This window comes from Cervus canadensis, chromosome 15, assembly GCF_019320065.1.
Source record: "Cervus canadensis isolate Bull #8, Minnesota chromosome 15, ASM1932006v1, whole genome shotgun sequence".
Classification (NCBI taxonomy): domain Eukaryota; kingdom Metazoa; phylum Chordata; class Mammalia; order Artiodactyla; family Cervidae; genus Cervus; species Cervus canadensis.
The window spans coordinates 13,946,470-13,970,947 of NC_057400.1; the positions used below are offsets into that span (position 1 = coordinate 13,946,470).

General features: G+C 37.3%; 1 protein-coding gene across 10 annotated transcripts in view; it reads right to left on the reverse strand.

Annotated features, from left to right (window-relative positions):
• The window catches only part of NCKAP5 (NCK associated protein 5), a 1,111,865-nt gene that overhangs the window by 572,116 nt on the left and 515,271 nt on the right, over positions 1-24,478 (reverse strand). The window lies entirely within an intron of this gene.

Here is a 24,478-nt window from a genome sequence, read left to right on the forward strand (position 1 = left end):
ATGCCCCCACCGATGCCCCCTTCAGTGGAGGTGCAGAGCCTTAACCACTGGACCTCCAGGAAAGTCTTGATTAGTCTTGAAAAGACAACACTGAAAAAACAGAGAACATATTGGTGGTTGTCAGGGGTTAAAGAGCAGGTAGGAAAAAGAAGGAAATGGGTGTGGCCATAAAACGACAGTATGAGGGATCCATACAGTGAAAGAAATGTTTTGTGCCTTGACTGTATAAGTGTCAATCGATACTGTGATTTTATACCATTTATTTACAAGATGATATCATTGGGGGCATCTGGGTAAAAAGCACACTGGAATCTGTATTATTTTAATATAACTTCATATGAATGTATAGTTCTCCAGATATAAAAAAAGGTTAAACAGAAATCATTCATTTCTGTATGGAGATACTTTTGCTTCTTTTCAAATGTCCTGAAATCAGTGTGTTTTTGTGAATACCAACTAAGGTTTCATTAAATTTATAAAGAGAAGTAAATACATAAAAGCTAATCAGTTACTTACAGCCTCTGAGTCACATGGTATTTTACCTTCTGATTGTAAAAAGCAAATGTCTGATTTAATTCTAAATTACATTTAAAAAGACAAGTTTCCACAAAATGCAGTTATATTTTAGTAGAAAACTAAGCATACTGAAAATTTCCTACTTACAAAGTGGATTGATGGCTGGGTTACAATTGATAAAGGGAACCTGATACTAAATCCACTGCTTTTAAGTGTAATACATTACATATAATACATATATTTATTATATATACTAAGCTTAAAAAAGTCAACTTTCAAGGCTCTTGTTTTTTTAAACTCATGAGAGCTAGAAGAGACACTGTCTCTGAGAAGGGTTTGAAAGTGACTATTCTGTACTAGACAGGGAAGCCTGGCATGCTGCAGTCCATGGGGTCGCAAAGAGTTGGACACGACTGAACTGAACTGATTCTGTACCTGAAATTGATCAGTCATTTAAGTCTAGGTACCTTAGTTTATATATTATCCACTAACTGTGCTAGCTCAGCAAACATAACACTGTCATTCTAATGGAATAAAATGTTTATCCAATAACTAAGCAAACATCTTCCTCCAGACAAAGACTTTGAAATGCATCTTATCCGCACATAATGTCTGGGTAATTATTTAGCATCACAGACCTACAAGTCAGTCTCTGGCTTCCTGACCTCTTATTTTGTATTACATACAGGATATGCACACACCACCCTCACCTTTCCTGAGAAACCAGCAACTACAGGTGTCTTGCCAAGGACACCAATGTTAAGATCACTATTTCTAGGACTGACAGGTTAACTTTCCTATTGTGTCACTAAGTATTACCTATCCTCCTGTGTTCCCTATTTCTGAGAATTATACACCTATGATTTCTCATTCTCTGCATCTTGAATCTTGCTCATTTTTACAATCATTAGCAAATATATTACTAAAATATATTTATATAAATGTTGGTGCTTCTAATGTGAAGTGAATTTAAAAAAAAAAAAAAGAATGCACTCACATCCCTGACATCTTCAGACTCATACTGATGAAGAGAGAATTCTCTTGCTGCTGCTGCTGTTGCTAAGTCGCTTCTCTTGCTAGATAAAAGAAATCACTTGAGTATAGACAACTATTAGACAACTGTTAACAAAGGGATATTTGAAAAAATATATTCTAACTCCATTTAATGTAGCACTGGCCTAGTGTGTGCATGCTCAGTTGTGTCTGACTCTTTGTGACCTCATGGACTGTAGCCCACCAGATTCCTCTACCCATGGAATTTTCCAGGCAAGAAATACTGCAGTGGGTTGCCTGGCCCTCCTCCAGGGGAATCTTCCTGAGGACCCAGGGATCAAAGCTATTTCTTGAGTCTCCTGCATTATCAGGTGGATTCTTTACCACTTACAGCACCTGGGAAGCAAAATTAGACACTATTTGGCAAGACTCCTCGGGGCTTTTAATATAATTATATGTAGAATTAAATATATATTAAATTATATAATTTAATATAATTATATATATTATACTACTACTGAATCACTAGTAGAGCGGTATGAGTTGTTGAGTTTTTAAGTTTATTTGAACCCTTGCTTTTCACACTACACACTCCAGTTTCTAAGAGCTGAATGCTAATTTTAGAAGCGGTGGCTAAGCGTAAGAAGCTACTCATCTAAATCCTCAAGATTTCTCTCCGTAGAGTTGTACGCCAGGATGACATGAATGATCAGATGAGTACAAAATCAGAACACAGTGAGGTTAAGAGCTTCTATAAGGGTTGCTGTCTCTATTTAAATCACTATCAATTACTAGAAAAAGCATTTGGATGAAAATTCCCCATAAGATACTGGAGAATATTTTCCTTATTTTGGGTCACTGAAAATTGGCTAAAGTGATGGTGAGAATTAAGCAGCACTGAAACTCGAGATAACCACAGCTGAGAGGGGACTGCATCACGGCATCTTTACAAGCGCCTTGAAGTATCGTGAAAATCAGAAGTTTTGACGTTACATTTTAAAGATAATTAAAAAAACACAGAATTTTTTTTTATAACTTTATAAGACAATTCAATACAGAAAGGACGTCTGTTCAACTAATGGTACCAGAAAATAATTTTTAAAATGTCAAACTTAGCTTAGGATATAGAAAATCACAAGATAATATTGTTTCTACCATAATGAAAACAAACCTGATGTACCTGGGCATAAATATCTTTGAAATTGTCTTGTTGAGGTTCACTGAGCTTCCTGAATCATAGAAATCAAGCTTATAAATTTTCAACCCCATTGGGGAACTAAAGATATTAAGAAACATAAATGAACTAAAACCCAGAAACTGATGAGCTCCCACTCCAAGTAATGACTGCTTTCACCCTAGACAATGATGGAGGAGAAGCCTGCCACTGATAGGAATTAGGAGAAACCAGATAAACTTTTTACAAAATTTTAAAGGTTGAGTATGCTGGTGTGCTTGTTCAGAAACCCTAGAAGCCCCTACGGATTGACATACACTTGTCAACTTTTTGTCGTGACTCTTCACTGAATCACCACCTGTAAGTACTGGGTCAGACGCAGAGAGTTGAGAGAGAATTCCCCTGAATTATGTGAGCAGCAAGAAACACTAGAGATAAGGGCACAGCAAGAAAGCCCTTGATACAGTCTCGGTGTCAGCAAGGACTAGACATGGACAGCGAGCTGCTGGAGAGGGACCACAGACAGCTGGGGAAGAGTTACCCTCAGGAGGGTATGCACAGGGCTTCCTAACTGTGACTAAAAGCAGGAGGACTAAGATGCACATAGGCACTCCAAACCCTCACTGAATACACAACAACAGCCCTCTAAGGCTAAGGACAGGGAAGAAGAGGAGAGGATAACATGGAAGGCGTGGAAAAGCTAAGAGTAGGACAAGGAGGCAAAGATCTCTTCCCAGTGACTCAAAATGCTATCAGCTGGGCTGCAGGGCAAGACATCTGAGGTCAGCCATGCTTTCAAATACTGGCATTTGGAATAAAGCAAAGGAGATCTCCAAGGCCCCTGAAGTGCTCAGGTCGAAGCCAAGATGAAGGGAAGGTATTAATTCTGACCTAAAAATCCCTCGGTTCTGCTTCCAGCAAAGATGGAGCAAGCACACTCCAGCAACCTCTCTCACTTGATGCAAATATAAATCCTGGGTGCACAGAACTGTTACCAGAGGACTCTGAAAAGTGAAGGTAACAGGCATATTGAAGAAGGAGATTAGATGTTTTACTGAACGTAGTGAGTTTACTAGTTTTTCCCCTCTGATACCACTTGGGCTGGACTCAGTGACAGCCTCAAGACTCAGAAGTACACAGCAGGTGTGGACAGAAAGGCTCCAGGAATAGCTTTCTTTCTGGCCTAAAGAACAGGAAAGGGAGTCCATAAGGATAAGAAAGTGTATGGGGCAGGAGGGGAAGTAGTTAGTTGTTTTCTAGTTCCCTTTCTCTCCTTCCCTAGCCCCTGGTAGTAGTGGAAAAACAAAGTTGAAAGAGTTGCACTGTACTATTTTAAAACTTACTAAAAATTCACCATATTCAGGCAATACAGTATTTGCGAAGGACAGAGAAATGCATAAGAACAACCAAAGTGAATTCAGGAATAAATGTGTACATAGAGAGTCAAATGACATCCAGCAAAGGCAACAAAGCAATTCAATAAAGGAAGTAAAGTCATTTCAAAAAATGATAACAAAATATGTAGATATCTATATTTTTAAAAACAAATCTTAACACCTAACTCACACCACAGAAAAGAAGTAAGGGTCAGTGCATCATGGATCTAAGCATAAAAAAGAAATCTCTGGAGTAAATAATATTTCTGTCAATATAGGGTAGGCTGAGACTTTCAGAATGCAGAAAGCACTAATTGTGAAAAAAATAAACACAATGTCATCAATATTAAAATGTCTCTGCTTATCAAAAGACAACATTATTCAAAATGATTAGGCAAACCAACAATGGAAAATCTGCAATACATACTTTGACAAGAAACCTGTATTCAAAATATGTAATGCATCTCAATAAGAAAACTAGCTACTTCTCTCAATTTGACAAAAGAATTTAACAGACATAAATGAACAATAGGGTAGATGAAAAGTTCTCCACATCTTTCATCATCAAGGAAATGCAGATAAAATCACAATGAATTTTTCACCTCTTTGGTTAAATTTATTCCTAGTTATTTTATTCTTTAAACAGAACTGCTTTCTTGCTTTCTCTTTCTGATAGTTTCCTGATGTAAAGAAAACCAATAGATTGCATTATATTAATTTTGTATCCTTCAGCTTTACTGAATTCATTTACTTGTTCTAATAGTTTTTTGGTGGAGACTTAGGGTTTTCTATATATAGTACTATGTCATCTGCAAACAGCGACAATTTACTTCGTCCTTTAGGAAACCACTGTACACTGTTGATGGAAATGTAAACTGGTGCAATCACTTTGGAAAACAGTACAGAGGTTCCTCAAAAAATTAAAAGTAGAACTACTATATGATCCAGCCATTCCACTCCTGGGTATATATCCAAAGAAAATGAAAATACTAATCTAAAAAGATAAAAGCACTTCAATGTTTACAGCAGCATTATTGACAACAGCCAAATTTGGAAACAACCAAAGTGCCCAGTGATGGATGAGTGGATAAAGAAGATATGGTGTATACACACAATGGAATATTACTAAGCCATAAAAAAATAAAGAAATTCTTCAATTTGCAACAACGTGGATGGACCTAGGGAATATTATGCTTAGTAAAACAAATCAGAAAAAGATAAATTCTGTATGATATCACTTATATGTGGAATCTAAAACCAAACAAAAGTAATAACAAAACAGAAACAGACTGACCGATATAGAGAACAAACTAGTGGTTACTAGTGGGGAGAAGGGATGAGGGAGGGGCAAGATATGGGTATGAGATTAATAGAGATAAGCTACTATGCATTACTATAAAATAAATAAGCAACAAGGATAAGAAAGTGTACGGGGCAGGAGGGTACATCACAGAGAAATACAGCCATTATTTTACAGCAACTTTAAATGGAATATAAACCAAAAATATTAAATGAGTATATTGTATACCTGAAACATAATATTGTAAATCAAGTGTATTTCAGTTAAAAAAAACAATGAGATACCACCACATATTCATTACAAGAGCTAAAATTCAAAAGACTAACAATTTCAAATATTGGCAAGGATGTCAGTGGACCAAAACTCTCAAATATCACTGGGTAGAAATACAAAATAGAACTACTTTGGAAAACACAGTGGCAATTTCTGACAAAATTAAATATATATGCATCTATCATAAAGTACACGGAGAATGCAATGGCAACCCACTCCAGTACTCTTGCCTGGAGAATCCCAGGGACGGAGGAGCCCAGTAGGCTACAGTCCAAGGGGTCACTAAGAGTCAGACATGACTGAGCGACTTCACTTTCACTTTTCACTTTCATGCATTGGAGAAGGAAATGGCAACCCACTCCAGTATTCTTGCCTGGAGAATCCTAGGGACAGAGAAGCCTGTTGGGCCGCCGTCTATGGGGTCGCACAGAGTTGGACACGACTGATATGATTTAGCAGCAGCAGCAGCAGCATCATAAGGTATGACAATTCCACTCCTGTATATTTATTCAAGTAATATAAAAGCACATGCCCATAATAATGAATTGCACACGAATGTATAGAGTAGCTTCTTCATAATAGCTAAAAACTAGAAACTACCCAAAAGTATACAACAGGAGGATAAACAAAATGGATGTATTTACACAATGAACTACTACTCACCAATGTAAAGGAATGAACCATTAATACATACAAAGACATGAAGGACTCTCAAAAACATATCCTGAAAGAATCTAGACATAGTAAGAGTACATACCCTAGACTCCTTCATAAGAAGTTTGTAACCAGCAAACTAACCTGACAAATTCAATGTAATCCCTTTTAAAATCCCAGTTGATTTTTTTTTTTGCAAAAAATTAACAAATTGATCCTAAAATTCACATCAAACTGTAAAAGGTCTAAACTAATCAAGCAATCTTGAAAAAGAATAATGAGGTTGGAGGATGCACAATTCCCAATTTCAAAATTTATACTGCACCATAGCTCTTGTGTTACTTGACTACTCCAGTAATTCAGACAGCATTGTTCTGGCAGAAGATAGACATATAGGTCAGTGTAACAGAACTGAAAATCCACGCTAATTGGTATAGGGTTTCTTTGGGGGATGAAACCTGAAACTAAGAAATATTGTAAATCAATTATACCCCAATAATTTTTTTAACAAAATTCAGATAGGGATGATGTTTGGACACTCTGAAACACTGAGTTGTACACTTTAAAAGGGTGAATTTCATGGTATATGAATTATATGTCAATAAAGATATTATTTAAAATATATATAAAAAGAAATGGAAGTCCAAAAACGAACCTCCACATTCATCTCTAATGATTTTCAATAACAGTGCAAGACAATTCAATGTGGGATAGAACAGCCTTTTCAACAAATGATGCTATAACAGCAGGATAGCCACGCGCAAAAGAATTAAGCTGGACCCCTTCCTCAAACAACACAAACCAAAAAACCTCAAAGTGGGACACAGACATAAGAGCTAGAACTACATTAAAACTCTTAAAAGAAAATCTTCAGGGCCTTGGGTTAGGCAAGACCTTCTTAGATAAGACACCAAAGGTGACAAAAGAGAAAAAGGAAATAAGTTAGAGTTCTTCAAAATAAAAAACTCTGTGTTTTCAAGGGCACTGTGCACAAAGGAAGTGAAAGAAGCTAGCAGAACTGGAGGAAGCATCTGAAATCATGCATCTGATAATGGGCTGACAGGTCCACTAGAAGAACCATACAAGAATTTCATAGCTGCCTTATTTGTAATAGACCAAGTGAAAATAAACCATATATATGTCAAAAGGAAACTGGATAAACAAAGTACGAAATTCATACAATGAAATACTATTCAACAGCTGAAGAAAACAACAAGGAAAACCTGAAAAAACCGAAACACACAATATATGAAGAATCTCAGAAACATTACATTGAAGGAAAGAAGCCAGACACAAAAGAATACATACTGTATGAAAGAATTTATATAAAATTCAGGAACAGGCAAATAATACATGGATTATCTGAGGTGTATCAATGGTTGTTTCTGCAGAACTTGGGGGGGGGCAGCTGATGGAGGAAGGTTAAGAAGGAACCTTCTTAAAAATACTCTATATTTTCAATATTCCTATATGGAGTATTACTTTTACAGGAGAACACATCTACATAAATGTATCAAATTGGAGAATTATGATATGTGCATCTTACTATATGTGAATTTTGCTTCAAATTTTTTAAGTACAAGAAGGGGGAGTGCCATGCTTCATGGTGTCCTATACCTCCCTGTACCCTTTTCAAATACAGAACACAGAGGCAATGGGACTCTGCATGTAAGTACGCAGTCTTCTAAAAGCCCTGCCTTATTTGAAAATGGAACACACTCAGAATAGTTCACAAGCCTCCTGGTAGAATACTGTCTCTATCTCCAGCATCAAACTTGCAATAAAAGGAAAATGGAAATTTTCACCTAATTCTTCTGTGGGCTAGACCTGGTTAGCAAGAGGTGAACAGATGAGTAAGAATATACCCTCTTCAGGGAACACTATTTCTACTTGAAAGAGTTCTAGGAAAATCTTAGGAGGCTCTAGACTGATCCAACTTTTAAAACATAGCTACATAATCTACTGGAGAAGGAAATGGCAACCCATTCTAGAATTCTTGCTTCAGAAATCCCATGGACAGAGGAGTTTGGTGGGCTTCAGCCCATGGAGTCACAAAGAGTATGACATGACTTAGCAACTAAACAACAAATATGTAATCTATCAGTTCAGTTCAGTTCAGTTGCTCAGTCGTGTCTGACTCTTGTGCAACCCCATGGACAGTAGCACACCAGGCCTCCCTGTCCATCACCAACTCCCGGAGTTTACTCATGTCCATTGAGTTGGTGATGCCATCCAGCCATCTCATCCTCTGTCATCCCCTTCTCCTCCTGCCTTCAATCTTTCCCAGCATCAGGGTCTTCTCAAATGAGCTAGCTCTTCACATCAGGTGGCCAAAGTATTGGAGTTTCAGCTTCAACATCAGTCCTTGCAATGAACACTCAGGAATGATCTCCTTTAGGATGCACTGGTTGGATCTTGCAGTCCAAGGGACTCTCAAGAGTCTTCTCCAACACCACAGTTCAAAAGCATCAATTTTTCAGTGCTCAGCTTTCTTTATAGTCCAACTCTCACATCCAGCATTACTCAAAAGACACCTGTGAAAATTCCTAGAAGCTTATGTCTTTCTATCATGTCTGCTGCTAAAAGGTGTGTTTAATTTATTAACTCAGTTTATTCAACCTTTTGCTCAATAGAAGTAACAGCTTTTAGCTATCTCTTCTCCATCATTTACCTTCACAGTTTACGGCCCTACATGAGACATGCGGGGTGTCATGCAGAGACATGACTTAACTATGCCCTGATCATAAAAACAACATTCTTCCGATTTCTCCTATCTTCTCTGCTGATGGTTATTACAGCTTTATTTTTTAATTTATTTTTATTTTTGTAATTTTCTAAACTTCACTGAGGAATAATCAATATCTGTTTAATCTGTACAATGTGATGATTTGTTGTACATATACATTTGATATAGGCTTCCCTGGTAGTTCAGCTGGTAAAGAATCCACCTGCAATGTGGGAGACCTGGGTTCGATCCCTGGGTTGGGAAAATCTCCTGGAAGATCCCCTGAAGAATGTATGGCAACCCACTCTAGTATTCTTACCTGGAAAATCCCCATGGATGGAGGAGCCAGATGGGCTACAGTCCATGGGGTCATAAAGAGTTGGACACGACTGAGAGACTAAACACATACATTTGATTCATGTATACATTATATGAGATCAAGATAATGAATCCATCCATCACCTCACATAGCTAACTTTAATTTTTTACTGAAGTACAGCTGCTATACAATAGTAAATAAGTGACAGGTGTACAATATAATGATTCACATTTTTAAAGGTTACACTTTATTAGTTATTATAAAATACTGGCTATATTCCCTATCTTGTACAATATATCCTTGCAGCTTGTTTTACACTTAGCAGTTTGGTATCTCTTACTCCCCTATCCCTATATTTCTTTTTTAATTTCAACATTTTCTTTACATTTACTTAATATTGTTAATGGTAAAATATTTTAAAAATTCAGAAAATATTTCAGAAATACAAGATGTCATTTGGCTTTACCCAAAAATTTTAAACATTTTAGGATACTTGCTTCATTGGAAAAATTAAATGGTGGACATAATTAAGACCTTCCCCATCCCCAGAAGTATTCATTATGTTCAACTCAGTGTGTGTCGTTCCTACATTTATTAGATTTCTTCTACTTGCATATCAATAATCAATGCAATGTTTTTGAGACTGGTCCATGTTGACACATGCAGATATAGTTCATTTTAATTGTTACAGATTAATTTGCTTTTTGGCGAAATCAGCTGGTTCACTTAATCTCCTACTGTGGGACTTTGAGATCATTTTGACTTTTTTGTCATCAGAAACAAAGTGCATCTCTTTATATGAATCCCTTTGCATATATGTTAGAGTTTCTCTAGGTTCAAAGCACAGAAGTAGAATTGCTAGACTGCAGGCTGTGTTGTCAGAGAAGGCAATGGCACCCCACTCCAGTACTCCTGCCTGGAAAATCCCATGGACGGAGGAGCCTGGTAGACTGCAGTCCATGGAGTCACTAAGAGTCGGACACGACTGAGCGACTTCACTTTCACTTTCCACTTTCATGCATTGGAGAAGGAAATGGCAACCCACTCCAGTGTTCTTGCCTGGAGAATCCCAGGGACAGGGGAGCCTGGTGGGCTGCCGTCTATGGGGTCACACAGAGTCGGACACGACTGAAGCGACTTAGCAGCAGCAGCAGCAGCAGGCTGTGTTGTACATTCATCTTTTTAGGTAACACAAAATGAGTTTCCTAAATGTTTGCATCAGTTACACTCCTACCAACAATAGAGTTCCAGTTTCCACATATGCTTGCCTATGGGCATTTTCAGACTCCTAAAATTGTTCCAAAATAGATGGGCATAAGATGCTATGTGATGTTTTAGCCTAAATATGCATTTTTCTGAACAAGAAAACTATAAATGCTTATGGATGGCACTTTCTTATTGGTTCATTTTGCAAATCTCTTATATCAGCCAGGAGCTCACTCTTCTACTTGGCTAATAATCTCTTTTTCTTTTTTTTTAAACAAATATTTTTACTCCTAATGTATTAAGAATTTATTAATCTTTCTCTTTATTCCTTGTACAGATTATCTTCATTTAAAAAAAACTGTCCTCTTATTTCAATACTATAAAGATATTTCCTTATATTTATTTCTAAAAATTTTAAAAACCTTGCTTTAAGATTTGGACTTATTCAAAATTTACTTCTGTGCATTGTACTTGGTAGTAATAAAACTGTGTAGTTTACTGTATAAATTGTCACAGTGGTCTTTTTAAATTGTCCATTCTTTTCTCACTGAATTGTAATTCCACTTCCATTATATATTCCTATATACATGTGGGTCTATTCAAGGCCCTCTGTTCTCTTCTCCTGATTTATTTGGGTATTTTTGCCCAACACTACACAGATGTAACTGCTTAAGCTTTAGAATAAATCTTCACGTGTGGGAGGATACAGCATCTTCTATTATCTTTCTTTAAAATCATATCATCTATATGTAAACCTACATTTTTAATATTAATATTAGATTAGCTTTTTGTCTGATTTTTGGATGAGATGGTTAGATAGCATCACCGACTCAAGGAGTGTGAATCTGGGCAAACTCAGAGATGGTGAAGGACAGAGGAGCCTGGTGTGCTGCAGTCCATGGGGTCGCAAAGAGTCAGGCATGACTTAAGAGAATGAACAACAACAGCTTTTTGTATTCTGTGAAAATCTTTCTGGGATTCTGATTGGAATTACGTGTAATGTGTAAACCACTTTAAAGTAAACTAGTATCTCTATACCATTGTCTTCCCCTCCAAGAATTTATGATACATCTCTCCACCAACCTTTGTCCGTTTTTAAATACTTTATTTCTCTATCAATATCTCACATATTCCTTCCTCTTTAGATTTATTCCTAAATGCCCTTTTAAAAAACAATTTTAAATACTGTTCTTTAAAATTACTTTAAGAGTTGATAATGGATAGATCAAATCAGTCAATCCTAAAGGAAAACAACCCTGAATATTCACTGGAAGGACTGATGCTGAAGTTGAAGTTCCAATATTCTGGCCACCTGATGCAAAGAGCTGACTCATTGGAAAAGACTCTGATGCTGGGAAAGATTGAAAACAAAAGGAGAAGAGGGCAGCAGAGAGTGAAATGGTTAGATAGCATCACTGACTCAATGGACATGAATTTGAGAAAATTCTGGGAGAGAGTAGAGGACAGAGGAGCCTAGCATGTCCATGGGGACATAAAGAGTCAGACACAACTGAAAAACACAATAACAACAATGGAAATGCAGGATTTCTATCAACTTTTGTAATATTCACTTTATATCCAGCAAACTTCTAAAAGTGTGTCTAAAGAATCTCCTGGATTTTCTACTTAGACAACTATTTACAAATAATAAATTTGTGCTTTCTTCCTAACCCATATGTCACTTAATTTCACATGTTAGTTAGGTCCAGAAGTGTAAAAACAAATAGCCATGCTGACTGGAGGAATCCTGGTCTGGTTATGGATTTTAAAAAGAACACTTCCAGTTTTTCACCTTTAAGTACAATTTTCACTGAAGATCGTCTGTGAGCACCTTTTGTCAACTTAAGAAAACATCATTTTGTTCTTGGTGACTACATTTTTAAAATTACTGTGAATTGCTATTGAATTTTATCAAATGTTTTATTTTGCATCTGTCGAGTCTTTGTTCTCTGTATTTAATCTATAGCTGTGATTAATTATTTTAATTGATTTTGTGATGTTAAGAAATCACTGCATTTCTGGAATAAACCTCATTTTAAATAAGCCTCAGAAAAGTGAGTTGACACCTAGCAACCAGATCTTGGTTTCAAATACCCTTGTCTTGAAATAAAACAAGTGCATGTTAGATAAATAGCTGATTTGAAGACTGTGGCAGGAAATATACAATACGAGCCTGAAGTTCCTTGTAAAGCCAAAAAAGTAAGAAAGTGCAGTGGTAAAGAATCCATCTGCCAATGCAGGAGACACAAGAGATGCAGGTTCAATCCCTGGGTCCAGAAGATCCCTTGGAGGAGTAAATAGTAGCCCAAGACAGTATTTTTGCCTGGAAAATTCCATGGACAGAGGATCTTGGTAGACTGCAGTTCTCGGGGTCACAAAGAGTCGGGCACAACTGAGCGACTGAGTGTGCGTGCGGCGCACACACACGAAGAAAACAAAGGGAAAGGAAAGGAAAACAAACAAAACCAATGATGAGAGTGTGTCAGAGCAACAAGAGAACCAACCGAAAGGGCTGCTAAAGGACAATGGTGAACAAAATATCAATAAAATTCAGTAGTTTATGTTGGTTTACAACCCAAAGTATAAACGCAGACACCAATGCATTCACAGTAATATAAATGATTGAGCAAATAAACATTAAAAAACAGACAAATCTCCCATGTGGAAGGATTACAAAAATACTCCATCCTCAGGAGGAGGAATACAACAGCACACTCCCTAAGTGTGGACCAAGAGTGATTTTCTTTCAAGGGGACAGTATAGAAGGGGGGGTTGAGAGAGAAACTATACAGTGCAAACCTGACAAGCGTTATCTGAGCCACATGACAGAGGTTCAGCAAAATACTGGTAAGCTATATGGATCATAGGCAGTCTTGATACAATGTGATAAAAATGGCACTTTAACTTGTGCTTTAAATACCTCCTCCAAATCTATCCACGGATAACGGTAAGAAAAACAGCAGGCAAATCTCCTTGGGACAAATCTCCCAAAGCAGCTAACCAGGACTCCTTGAAAACCGTCAAGGTCAGCAAAACCAAGAGAAGTCTGAGAATCTGCCACAGCCAAGAAGAGTGTAAGGGGGCAAGGTGAGTAAATGTCGTATGAATCCTGGATAGGATTGTGAAACAAGGACATTAGGTAAAACTATGGAAATAGGAATAATGAATGGACTTTGGTTACTAACAACAAATCAACACTGTTCCTTAGCTGTGACAAATGTACCATATTAATATAAGAGATTAATAATTGGGAAACGGGCTATAAGACATATTGGAAATCTCTGTACTATCTTTGCAATTTTTTGGTAAATATATAACTTCTCAACAGAAAAGTTTAGCTTTTATTTTTGTAAACAGTGAGTTGGGGATATTTTTTTCATCTTCTTTCACATCAATCTGTATAAAATATTATCTCTTTCACTCCAGGTTTGGTTGAACTCTGTAAAATCATTAAAGAAAAGAAAGTGAAGTCGTTCAGTCGTGTCCAACTCTTTGCGACCCTGTGGACTGTAGCCTACTAGGCGCCTCCGTCCATGGGATTCTCCAGGTGAGAATACTGGAGTGGGTTGCCATTTCCTTCTCCAGGGGATCTTCCCAACCCAGGGATCGAACCTGGGTCTCCCACATTGCAGGCAGATGCTTTAACCTCTGAGCCACCAGGTAAGCTGTAAAATCATTAGAGCCTGGCAGTTTTCTGGTGGGTGGGGGGTGGGGGGGTGGGCATAGATAAAAACTTTTATCATCAAAAGTTTTAAACATTTGTAAAAGTATGTGCTGTGCTTAGTCACTCAGTCATGTCTGACTCTTTGCGACCTCGTGGACTGTAGCCTGCCAGGCTGCTCTGTCCATGGGGATTTTCTAGGCAAGAATGCTGGAGTGGGTTGCTGTGCCCACCTCCAGGGGATCTTTCCAGCCCAGGGACTGAACCCACATCTCCTGCATTGCAGGCAGATTCTTAACTGTCTGAGCCCCCAGGGAAGTAATGCTCAAACTTCTACAGTTATCAAATAAGACCAATTTTTTTAGAAAAATTTATTCTTTTGAGGTAGAGTTGACTTAAAATACTGTGTTTCAGGTGTACAACACAGTGATTCAAAAGTTATACTCTATTTACAGTTATTATAAAATATTGGATATATTCCCTTTGCTGTAATTATATTCTTGTAGCTTACTTACTTTATGCAAAGTAGTTTGTATCTCTTAATCCTCTACCCCTCTCTTGCCCCTCCTTCCTTCCCTCTCCCAATTGGTAACCACTAATTTGCTCTCAGTTTTGATGAGCGTGTTTCTACTCTGTTCACCAGCTTGTTTTATTTTTTTAGGTACCATGTATAATGGATATTATACAGCATATGTCTTTCTCTGAAATATGGCCAATTTAAATTTATCTAAACTCCACTATTTCCCTCTTCCAGTATTATTTTGAAGTAAACCCAGATATCACATCATTTTAAGTGTAAATATTTCCATGTGTATCTCTAAACATAAGAACTCTTTTGAAACACAGAACCATAAGTTCAAGTTTACATACATATATATATGTACACATATATATATACATATATACACAATAATTCTTAATATCAAACAGTGGTCAGAAGTACAATTATCTTAAAATTTCTATGCATATCTGGATAGTGATGCTGAAAATTTTCTGCTATTTCTTCATTTTGTACTTCACTGGCTTCTGTTTTTTACTTCACTATTTACTTCCTCTTCACGTATATTATTCCTCATTACTTCTTGAGTTAAATGATTAATTTAAAATCTTTTCCTACTATATACCTTTAAAGGTAAACATCTCACCATAACTTTTGATTTAACTATATTGCCTAAGTTTGTGTAGATAGAGGGTTTTCATTTTCATTCAGTTTTTCTCTTATAATTTATTTTCTAAAAAGTGGAAAAGACATTTGTGTATATATATATTTGTGTGTGTACATGTATAACTAAATCACATTGTTGTATACCTAAAACTAACACAATATTGTAAATCAACTCCACTTTAAAAAAATTTCAAGGGAATAATCTAAAATATTTTATTAAAATTTTCAGAGATATGCAGTTTTGAGGGGATGTTATTGATTTCTGGTGTAACTGTGAACAAATATCATGAAAAGTATGACATTGATGTATTGGTGCAGTAAGTATTTTATATTATAAATTTTATGAAAGCCAAGTACTTCATTTTATTCTCTGCTGGATAAGTTGAATAGATAAATGCACATAATAATATGCAGGGCCTATTTCCAAAATTTAGCACATATACAGAAACATGTCCTTAAGTTTGCCACCTACCATTCTATACTCTTAGGAAGACATGTCTACTTGATTTTTCAACTTATTAAATTGCTGCTGTGAAAAAGAAAAAAAAAAAAAAAAGGTTCTTTTTCCTGGTTCTTTTTCCAGAGATATATTATGGATATATTTCAGCCACTGATAAACATTGTGAATGCTGTATTGTCCAAGACACTTTTCCTGGATGACACTTTAAACTCAACTGCCATGACAGCTGCTAACATCAATATATAACACAGACAAGTCAAAACTTCCCATGAGACTATAACTAAGTTTTTCCAAAATTAGTTGATTTCTATATACTAATAACAAACTATCCAAAAGATAAATTAAAAAATAATCTAATTTATAATTTCATCAAAAAGAGTAAAATACCTAGGAACAAATTAAACCAATAAAATAGCTAGGAACATATTTAACCAAATTTAACTCTAAGATACTGATGAAAGAAAGAAAGATGGTAATGATAACCCTATATGCAAAACAGAAAAAGAGACACAGAAGTACAGAACAGACTTTTGAACTCTGTGGGAGAAGGTGAGGGTGGGATGTTTCGAAAGAACAGCATGTATATTATCTATAGTGAAACAGATCACCAGCCCAGGTGGGATGCATGAGACAAGTGCTCGGGCCTTGTGCACTGGGAAGACCCAGATGAACTTGGTGGAGAGGGAGGTGGGAGGGGGGATCGGGATGGGGAACACATGTAACTCCATGGCTGATTCATGTCAATGTATGACAAAACCTACTGCAATGTTGTGAAGTAATTAGCCTCCAACTAATTAAAAAAAAAAAAGAAATTGAAGACACAAATAAATGGAAATATATTCTGTGCTCATGGCTTGGAAGAATTGACAGTTTTTAAATGTACATACCACCCAAAGCAATCTACACATTCAATGCAATTTCCATCAAAATTTCAATGGCATTTTTCACAGAAATAGAACAATCCTGAAACACATATGAAACCACACACACACTAAACTGAATAGCCAAAGGAATCTTGAGAAAAAAGAACAAAACTGTATACATTATGTTCCCTGATTTCAAACTATATTACAAAACTAGAGTAAGCAAAAAGGTATGGTACTGCCATAAAAACAGATACATAGTTCAATGGAACAGAATAGAAAGCATAGAAATATAGTCACACATGTATGGTCACTTAATTTATGGTGAAGGAGTCAAGAAAATACAACGAGGAGAAAACAGTTTCTTCAATAAATGGTGCTGGGGAAACTGGACAGCCATATGCAAAAAGATGAAACTGGACCACTATCTTACTGTATCCACAAAAATTAACTCAAAAATGGATTAAAGACTTGAACACAGACCCGAAACCAGAAAACTCTTAGAAGAAAACACAGACAGTAAGTGTCTTGAGATCAGTCCTGGCAATGAGTTTTTTGGATTTGACACTGAAAGCAAAGATAATGAAGGCAAAAATAAACAAAGGGGACTATATCAAACTAAACAGCTTCTGCACAGCAAAGGAAACCATCAACAGAGTTAAAAGGCAACCTACTAAATGGAAGAAAACATTTGCAGTCATATATGTTAAGGGGTTAATATCCAAAATACATAAACAAGTCATATGTATCAGTAGCAAAATGAACAATCCAGTTCAGAAACAGGCAGAGGGTCTGAATACAGGCACGTCTTGCTTTATGTGCTTACTTTATAGTGCTTCTCGCTTGTGATTTTTACAAACAGAAGGTCTGTGGAAATTCTGTGTTATCAAATTATGGTAAAAATTTTTAGTAATAATGTATTTTTAATTAAGGCATGTAATTTTTTTATACATAATGCTAATGCATACTTAACAGACTACAGTGCAGTGTAAACGTAACTTTTAGATGCCTGGGAAATCAAAAATTCATGTGATTCACTTTATTGTGATATTTGCTTTATTGCAATGGTCCAGAACCAAACCAGCAATATCTCCAAGGTATGCCTATAGACATTTTTCCAAAGAGGACATACAGATGGGAAATGGGTACATGAAGAGGTACCCAACATAACTAATGACCAGGCAAATGCAAATCAAAATCACAATGAGATATCATCTCACACCTGTCAGAATGACTATTAATGAAAAAACAAGAAACACATTTTGGCTAGGATGTGGAGAAAAGGGAGAGCTTGTGTACTGTTGATGGGTGTAAATTGGTAAAGCCTCTGTGAAAAATAATATGAAGGTTTCTTAAAAAATTAAAAATAGAACTACCATATCAACCAGGAATTCCATTTCTGGGTATCCAAAGGAAATAAAATCACTATTTTTAAAAGACAAGTGTACCACCATGCTCATTTCCACATTATTTACAATAACTAAGGCATGTAAACAACCTAAGTGTCCTTTGATGGATGAATGGGTAAAGAGAATGTGGTATATAATACATATAATGGAATACTATTTGGTCATAAAAAGAAGGAAATGTTGCCATTTACAACAATGTGGATGGACTCTGAGGGCATTATACTAAGTGAAATAAGACAGAGAAAGACACATACCACACAAATGTGTAGAATCCTAAAGAACAAATAAGCAAACCTCGTAGATACAAAAATAGAAGCAAGGTGATGGGAAGGGGTAGGCAAATGGGTAAAGGAGGCCAAAAGGTACAAACCTCCAGTTCTAGAATGAGTCCTGAAGATGTAACAGGCTGCATGCCAACTATAGTTAATAGTATTTTATTTTATACTTGCTATGAGAGTATACCTTAAAAGTTTTCATCACAAGAAAAACAATTTGTAACTGTGTAATGATGAATATTAACTAGACTTATTGAGGTGATCATACTGCAATATATAGGTAGAAACCACTTTTTGAAAGTTTACTTTGCATGCCTTCACTTTTATGAAAGACCTATATTTATACTGTTTTTGCCAACCACAAAGAAATTCATAGAGGACTTTCACTATTATGAAAAAGGTAATTGCTTCGAGTTTTACACCATTCAGCTTACCAGAGATTTCACAGGAATTATCTACTTTCAGACAGCAGGGGAAAGCGGTAAATTCATATATTGAAACATTATGGTGTATACCTCAAACTAATACAATGATGTATGTCAGTTTTGTATAAAAAAAAAGAAAGAAACACAGGAAAGTTAATTCACCCTATAATCCTAACCCCTCTTGTTTGACTACCGAAGTGAAAGTGAAAGTTGCTCAGTTGTTTCCGACTCTTTGTGACCCCATGGACTATAGTCCATGGAATTCCCAGGCCAGAATACTGGAGTAGGTAGCCTTTCCCGTCTCCAGGGTATATTCCCAACCCAGGGATCAAACCCAGGCCTTCCACATTGCAGGCAGATTCTTCACCAGCTGAGCCACCAGGGAAGCCCAAGAATACTGGAGTGGTAGCCAATCCCTTCTCCAGCAGATTGCCCTGACCCAGGAATCAAACCAGGGTCTCCTGCTTTGCAGGCGGATTCTTTACCAACTGAGCTATCAGGGACACCCACTGCTATCTGACTACTAGCAGTTAGAAAATCAGTTGTACTATCCACTGTGTTGTGAACAGCAGTCTTCTAATTCTACCAAAACCAAACACTTGACCCCAAGAAATGTAGCAGCAGGAATTGACATGTTTAGTACTACAGCTCCACGACCGCTTCCTCCTGGGTTTCCAAACTCTTGGCGGCCCTCTTGTCTATCAGAAGCCAGATTATACAGCTGGGCAGGCATGAAAAGATGCAAGACACAGTGGTCAGAGTGCTGGCCAGTCACCAAGGCTCTGTCACCTGGGTTGTGTGCGATGTTCCTATTTTTACATGTCTCTTAAATGAAAAGAAATTATCTCTTCCCTGCTCAATGTTATGTGGCAGCCTGGATGGGAGGAGATTTGGGCGGCGGGGGGAGGGGGATGGATACATGTATATGCACATCTGAGTCCCTTTGCTATCCACCTGTAACTATCACAACATTGTTAATCAGCTATACTCCAATATAAAAGAAAAAAAAAATTTTTTTAAAGAAGTGATCTCTTCTTGTTTAAGTGACAGCTATTTAACACTGTGATTTCTGCTTCCTGTGAATAACTAAGAGGCAACGTAAACTCATGCACTGTAGAGGGCAGGGAATCGACAAGTTAAAAATAAGACTGGGACCAAAGTTCTCAAAAACCATGTAGATATTTGAAAAAGAGATCCTTGCAGATCCCTTTATTTATCTATAAACAAAGACCCCCTAGAAACTGTGGATCCACAGGCATGAAGTTTCTTTTATGTGTTTTTGTATCAGTGAATTCAGCCAACTCCAGTATCAGCACCACAGCTAGTGACTCATACTGTGGCACTGAATGAATAAGATCTGGTGAAGGTTTCTGCTGACTTAAATTTGCCTCATCCTCCAGCAAGGATGCCACAGAGGGGCCAAGGATTCTGACCTCCCTATCTCCTCCAACTTTCTTTTTTTCTCAAATTCCTGAGATGACTGAAAATATCCTAATCACTGATAGTTATTCCTTAGATGTTAATTATGCAAAAAACAAGGGGATATGGTTTCAAATTCAGCTGATGGTACCCAATGGACACCCAGTCAGTGTTTGAATATCCATCTAGATGAAAGAAAAAGACCAATGAGCAACAGGGTAAATGGGGATACAATGTTTCCTTAGTGTCTTGAAATGAGTAATCAAAAATGGGTATTTTTCTTTTCCTCAAATTAGAAACTACTCAATGGGATGAAAAGGAGCCATACAGTGTTGATAACTTTGCATAACTAACCCAAGCATTTTAAAAATTATATTTGGTAGAATATTAGTGTTCTACAGATATTAATAAAAAACAAACTCATTGGTAGAAGTGGTATTCTTTTAAAACTTTTTAATGTAAATGTAGAAAAATGAACATATTAAGCTTTTTTCATGTCATTTTGAAACAGTCTTTAAGATACTGTTTAGTCATAAGCATGTATACAAACAATTTTGCTATTTTTTAAAAAATCCAAACACATATTTTTAACCCATGAATCCTAATTGTTATTCAATAAATGAAATTATCTTTTATAAACTTGGAGAAGAAAAGTAATCAGAAACAACTCAGCCTATAAAATATTAGACTACAAATTTCTAGTAATTAAAACAATTTAGAAAAAAAAATTTAGGCTAGTGTAAGGTCCATCTAGTCAAGGCTATGGTTTTTCCAGTAGTTATGTATGGATGTGAGAGTTGGACTATAAAGAAAGCTGAGCGCCGAAGAATTGATGCTTTTGAATTGTGGTGTTGCAGAAGATTCTTGAGAGTCCCGTGGACTGCGAGAAGATCCAAGCAGTCCATCCTAAAGGAAATCAGTCCTGAATATTCACTGGAAGGACTGATACTGAAGCTGAAACTCCAATACTTTGGCCACCTGATGCAAAGAACTGACTCATTGGAAAAGACCCTGATGCTGGGAAAGATTGAAGGTGGGAGAAGAAGGGGATGACAGAGGATGAGATGGTTGGATGGTATCACCGACTCAGTGGACATGAGTTTGAGTAAACTCCAGGAGCTGGAGATGGACAAGGAGGCCTGGCATGCTGCAGTTGATGGGGTCACAAAGAGTCGGACACATCTGAGCAACTGAATTGAAGACTAGACTAAGGTTAATAGAAAAAATAAGCAGTCGAGTAATTGATGCAGATTGATAGAGACTGGATTTGGAAAATAATAAATATGATAGCAAAAGTTAGATACTGCTTAATTTCCCAACATCATTTACTGAACAATTAATTTGGAAAAACACTCATTTTGATCCCTACCTCACAACAATGTAATTCCACCTAGAATATGCAAAGATTTACATACAGAAAAATAAAAACTATGTACATTCAAGAAGAGAATGGGATGAATATTTTTAAACTCTTGGAATGGAAAGAGCTTTCTTACATATAACAACATTTAAGATGACATCAAAGTCTTTCAGACAGAATGGATCTGGCAGTAAATTGAGACAGAGATAGGGAACACAGGCTGAAACACAACTTCCCAGAATAAAGAGGAACATGACCTTATAGCAGTTTGTGAAAAAATAATGAAAGGTAGGTATTGAAACAATGGCAATAGTTATTTTATGGAAGAATGAATAAAGAACAAAGAAACAAACAGGAAGCATCCAATATGCAGAGAACAAAGAATCAAACAGGAAATATCTAATATGCTGAAAGATAGCTTTGCCTAATAAAGGCCTGAGTTAACAGAACAAAAGCACAGACAGAATTCTTAAAAACCCATAAAGAAATGTGTCCAAGTTACATAGCTAACTACTGGTGGAACTGTACTTTGGATCCACACCTGCCTTATTCCCATGTTCATATTCCTCTGATTTCCACATATGTGTCAATCAGCCATCAGAAAGAAATCTTTCTACATGCAATGCAATACCTTGAAATGAATCCTAAATCAGAAAGGGGACATTATTGGAAAAACTGGTAAAATTCCAATAGAATCTGGAACTTAGTAGTAACATGTCAGTGTTAATGTCTCAGTTTTGATCATTATCCTATAGTCATGTAAGTATTAACACTAGAAAGCTGGCTGAAGGGTCTGTAGGTGTGCAACATCACGGAAGTCTAAAATTATTCCGAAATAGTGTGTTAAAAAAAACAAAAGCAAGCTCTCAAAAATGATGCCTCCGTTACTACCTTAAAACTCATAAGGAAAAAGACTTATTGCATAGTCAAAATTTTTTAAAAGGCATGTTTTACATTATAACAAGTTCACAGGTTTGCTTTGATTAGTAGAGGTTCACTGATGATTTTAAAAATAATGATCAGCCTCGATTATCCATTTTTTGGAAAGTACAACTTATGTAACTTTTTTCATAACATTCTTCCTTTCATGTGATAAAACACAGAATACTATAAGTATTATTCCTTAAAAACGTAAGGTGATCTGGCTGTAATGAACTGTCTTCATTTCTGCAATAGACATGACAAAAGTTCTGGACTTGTAACAGTAAGAATTAAATTTAGAGGATTAATAGAACGGCCTCGTTTTAGGAGCTGTCAGATACTGAGAGAATCAGGACTTCAGAAATAAATGAATCCTAGGAGCAGAAAAGCTGAAGCATATAATTAAGCCGAAAACTCAGAGGGGGTTGACTAGGTAAGGAGAGGGGGGAAAATACTGAGAAAAAGAAAAATAAAGAACATTAATAAAAACCAGGGCTTAGGTGTCTCTAAAGCATTGAGACGTGATAAACTATGGAATGGAGGAAATATCACATGAATAGTAGCAAGTCAGATTGGATAACGGCACTCACTCAAAGCCTGCCAACGGGTCCCATCACTCAGGGCATGAGCCGGGGATCTGGGAACGCTCAGGATGTACCTGAGTGCCTCCATCACTTCTCTGATGATGCCTGTCCTACCACCAGCCCCTCCCTCACTGCCCTCTGGCCACCCTGACGCCTGTCCCACCACCAGCCCCTCCCTCACTGCCCTCTGGCCACCCTGACGCCTGTCCCACCACCAGCCCCTCCCTCACTGCCCTCTGGCCACCCTGACGCCTGTCCCACCACCAGCCCCTCCCTCACTGCCCTCTGGCCACCCTGACGCCTGTCCCACCACCAGCCCCTCCCTCACTGCCCTCTGGCCACCCTGACGCCTGTCCCACCACCAGCCTCTCCCTCACTGCCCTCTGGCCACCCTGCTCCTGCATGCTGCTCCTCAGGCAACCCGGGCCTTTGTGCTTGCTCACCTCCCCAACAGGAACATTCTCACCCAGCAGATACCATCATGGTTCACTCCTTTTCCTCCTCAAATGTCGCTCACATGCTAACTTTTCAGTGATACAGTAAACACTCACACTGATCCTCTGGCATGCTACTTTCCTCTACCCTGATGTTGGTTCTCCATAGCTGCTTCCACCATCTATCAGTAATTCCATCAAACTGCTGTTCTCCAACCACTAGAACGTATGTTCTCAGATATGTGCCTGATTGCTTGTTTTCCCACCAATACTTCCCCAGTGCCTATAATAGAGCTGGGTAGGATAAGGGTTAGGTGCTCCATAACTTATTGGCTACATCTATCAATACATAAATGTGATTTTTCAATAATATTATTTAAATAAGAGTAATAAATCACAGGTAACCTCTCCAAAGTTGCCTTTTGAGCAACCAGAGTGATCTTTTATTTGTTGGGCTCCAAAACCACTGCAGATGGTGACTGAAGCCTTGCAATTAAAAGACGCTCCTTGGAAGAAAAGCTATGACCAATCTAGACAGCATATTAAAAAGCAGAGACATTACTGTGGCAACAAAGGCCCGTCTAGTCAAAGCTATGATTTTTCCAGTAGTCATGTATGGATGTGAGAGTTGGACTATAAAGAAAGTTGAGCACCAAAGAATTGATGCTTTTGAACTGTGATGTTGGAGAAGACTCTTGAGAGTCCCTCGGACTGCAGGGAGATCAAACCAGTCAATCATAAAGGAAATCAACCCTGAATATTCATTGGATGGACTGATGCTGAAGTGCCAATACTTTGGCCACCTGATGTGAAGAACTGACTCACTGGAAAAGACCCTGATACTAGGAAAGACTGAAGGTGGGAGAAGAAGGGGATGACAGAGGATGAGATGGTTGAATGGCATCACCGACTCGATGGACATGAGTCTGAGTAAGCTCCAGGAGTTGGTGACAGACAGGGAAGCGT